This window comes from Vipera berus, assembly GCF_964194415.1.
Source record: "Vipera berus genome assembly, chromosome: 1".
Classification (NCBI taxonomy): Eukaryota; Metazoa; Chordata; class Lepidosauria; order Squamata; family Viperidae; genus Vipera; species Vipera berus.
The window spans coordinates 146,755,524-146,759,450 of NC_138202.1; positions in this window are offsets into that span (position 1 = coordinate 146,755,524).

The following is a 3,927-nucleotide window of genomic DNA, read 5'->3' on the forward strand; positions in this document are numbered from 1 at the left end:
ATGTGTAGTTTAATGAAGAGAAGGGTGAGGGGTGACATGATAGCAGTGTTCCAATATCTCAGGGGCTGCCACAAAGAAGAGGGAGTCAAGCTATTCTCCAAAGCACCTGAAAGCAGGACAAGAAGCAATGGATGGAAACTAGTCAAGGAGAGAAGGAACCTAGAATTAAGGAGAAACTTCCTGACAGTTAGAACAACTAACCAGTGGAACAACCTGCCTCCAGAAGTGGTGAATGCTCCAACATTGGAAGTTTTTAAGAAGAGACTGGACAGCCATTTGTCTGAAATGGTGTAGGGTTTCCTGCCTTAGCAGGGGGTTGGACTAGATGACCCCCAAGGTCCCTTCCAACTTATTATTATTATTATTATTATTATTATTATTATTATTATTATTATTATTATTATTATTATTATTATTATTAATAATAATAATAATAATAATAATAATAATAATAATAATAATAATAATTAATCTGAGGTCTTTTTGAGCCTGAGGCAAATGACAAGGTGGCACCAACTCATCCCAATCCATATATAGAAACTAACTAGACTGCTAGCTGAATGCCATGTCAAGATTGGTGGCAGCACAACATTCACCATCACACCTGAGGACTTTGGTCTAGCCTGAAGAAGGAAAAGTAAAACCCAACACTCTTATTTCTCAACACTTTCACTATCACTCCACCACATTTTGCTGGTTGGTAGGCCCTCTCCTGACCAATCAACCTTGAACCCTCTTCTTCCTCTTTCTGCTCAACATCCATCCTGCGAATGCAACCAGTTTCCAAGCTTTCTGCTTCCTCCAGTTGGTTTTCAGACACGCTCTGCTTTAAAACTCCTTTTCCCTCAAGCTGCATATCGACTCTTGAGGGCCTCAGCTTTTATTCACCATTTTGCTCATTTCTTGTTTTTTATGGCTGAATTGGCTCCTTAATGGGGAAACAGCTTCAGGTTAAGAAGATGTTATTTCCTCTTGTTTTATTTGTATTCTCTCTGCCAGCGGCATAACTGGGATATAGCTGTTTGTTTCACAAAGCACCATAAATCTATTTCCTTGCAAGCCTTACTCAGTATGGTCTCTGGCCTTGTGATCAGGCTTAAGATTTTGTCCCAAAAGACTCACATGGAAAAGGGTAAAGTAGCAGGCACTTAACATTAAGAAAACCAAGATCATGGCATCCGGCCCTCTCAATTCCTGGCAAATAGATGGGGAAGAAATGCAGGTAGTGACAGATTTTATTTTCCTGGGCTCCAAGATCACCACAGATGGGGATTGTAGCCAAGAAATTAAAAGACGCTTGCTCCTGGGAAGGAAAGCCATGGCAAATCTAGACAGCACACTAAAAAGCAGAGACATCACCCTGCCAACAAAAGTGCATATAGTCAAGGCTATGGTCTTCCCAGTTGCAATGTATGGCTGTGAAAGCTGGACCATAAAAAAGGCTGAGCACCAAAGAATTGAGGCCTTTGAACTATGGTGCTGGAGAAGACTCTTGCGAGTCCCTTGGACTGCAAGGCAATCAAACCGGTCAGTCCTAGAGGAGATCAACCCTGACTGCTCTTTAGAAGGCCAGATCCTGCAGCTAAAACTCAAATACTTTGGCCACCTAATGAGAAGGAAGGACTCACTGGAGAAGAGTCTAATGCTGGGAAAGATTGAGGGCAAGAGAAGAAGGGGCCGACAGAGCATGAGGTGGCTGGATGGAGTCACTGAAGCAGTAGGCGTGAGCTTAAATGGACTCCAGAAGATGGTAGAGGACAGGAAGGCCTGGAGGAATGTTGTCCATAGGGTCGCAATGGGTCAGACACGACTTCGCAGCTAACAACAACAATAAGCAGGCAAGAAAGTGTCTTATCAACAGGCTGTAACTAAATCAGATTCAAAACTCATAATAGGATTTGGGAAAAAACATTTTCCTCCATTTCCTCCAAAAGAGGTGGTATTGATGGAGTCTGTTCTGACATAGCCAGAAGCATCCCTTGGTTAGTAAGCAAAGTAATAACCTCTGGCCCTCTGTGGTTACCTGCGAGATGCAATCACACTGTAGATTATGATTTATTGGACAACACACAACTGCTCTACCTATTACTGCACCTGGCGATGGAAGCCGTTATGATGGTAATAGTGCCAGTCCCCAGGGTTGGCTAGCTTCCTGGCAAAACGTTTTTATATCCTTTTGCTTGATACAGATTTAGGTTGTAAAATCTGGGTGGCAATCCACTTCCTTGCAAGGAAATTGATGGAATGGAATCCCAGCAGGTCATTTCTTCCCCTTTGTAAGAGAACAGCAGGCAGAGTTGGGAGGGAAGGGTGGGGGGCGGAGTTAAGTGCATCATTCCCACAAGCACTCCAAACACCACCCTTCCTGAATTCTGTTGACCCTTATCTAGCACCAATTTAGTGTTGAGCTTTAGCTGATCAGATCTATTTTATTTTTTATTTATTTGTATCCTGCCTTTATTATTTATACAAATAACTGAAGGGGGGAAATACATCCAACACACTTTCCTCCTCCATTTTTCCCCACAAGAACCACCCTATGAGGTGGGCTGGGGCTGAGAGAGAATTGACTGGCCCAAGATCACCAAACTGACTTTCATGGCTAATCTTCTATGCTGCAACCTTATAAACGGTCCTGATTCTTTGTTCCTGACACCCTTCTTTGCAAGAAAATTGATGAAGACCAAATCTCAGTGGGTTATTTCCCCCCTCCCCAGCTCAAAATCATTGACTTCATCAAGTTGATCTAAAACTGCAAATTAAGGGAGCTGATTTCCAGTGAGGAATTATCTGTTCCATTTACAACCAGCAACTGTTCACAGAGACTTTAAGGCAGAGGTCTTCAGACTTGGCCCTTTTATGACTTGTGGACTTCAACTCCCAGAATTCCTCAGCCAGGCATGCTGGCTGAGGAGTTCTGGGAGTTGAAGTCCACAAGTCATAAAAGAGCCAAGTTTGAAGACCCCTGCTTTAAGACCATGGCAGGTGGGAGCTGTGATTGAACACCTCTGAAAGGGCCAGTTTGGATGAGGTGATCTTAACATTTCAGGCATAATAAGTATTATTATTTTAATTAAGAATGTCAACTATCTGTAACAGCCATTCTAATCTTTTCCATATGTAACTTTTCCTGCACGGATGAAGTAAGTCATGAGCAAAGTAAACAAAACTGATAATATGCAACAGATCAGCAATTCTTTCTTTTCTACCAACTATTCAGGAAAATTACAGCTTCCCAAAGCACTATTGAGTTTGCTGCCATAACTTCCCCATTCTAAACTTCCACAGCTCAGCTTAGTAGAGCTAGGATAATGGTAAGTTATCACTGTCTTCTGCATTGGAAAAACCCCACAGTAGCAAAATAATCTTTATTCTCCTTCTCTACATTACCTGAATTGTAAAAAAAAAAACTAATCTCAAAATCCCCACTTGTTATCATTATCATGATTATCAACATCATCATTTATGATCCAACAAAAACTTTTAATGTTCACTGAAAAAAGATCCGAATCCACTTGTAGGCTTGTTCTCTACCTTTTCCCAATATCGTTTTCCTTCCTTCCTTCTTCTCTCTTCCCTCCCTCCTTCCTCCCTTTCTTTCTTTCTCCGAGTGTCTTTTCAACACCATCTATAAAAATCCTATACTAAGCTGCAGCAAGTCACACAAAAATGCCAGGCATTTACCAGAAATTAACTAAAATGTTCTGGTGTCGTCTAAACGTTCTTATATAAAGTAACACAGAACCAGGGTGCAGCTGTTTGCACCCATCGTCCTGACCTCTCTCCAAACACTGAAACGTTTGTAAGATCCCCTTTGATCACTGATTCCAGATTTTTATCTTTGGGTCATCCAGATGGGTCTTTCTGTTCTTTGCCCCTCAGAAATATCAGTGGCGGACAGTGTAAAACAACACAGGAACACAGATG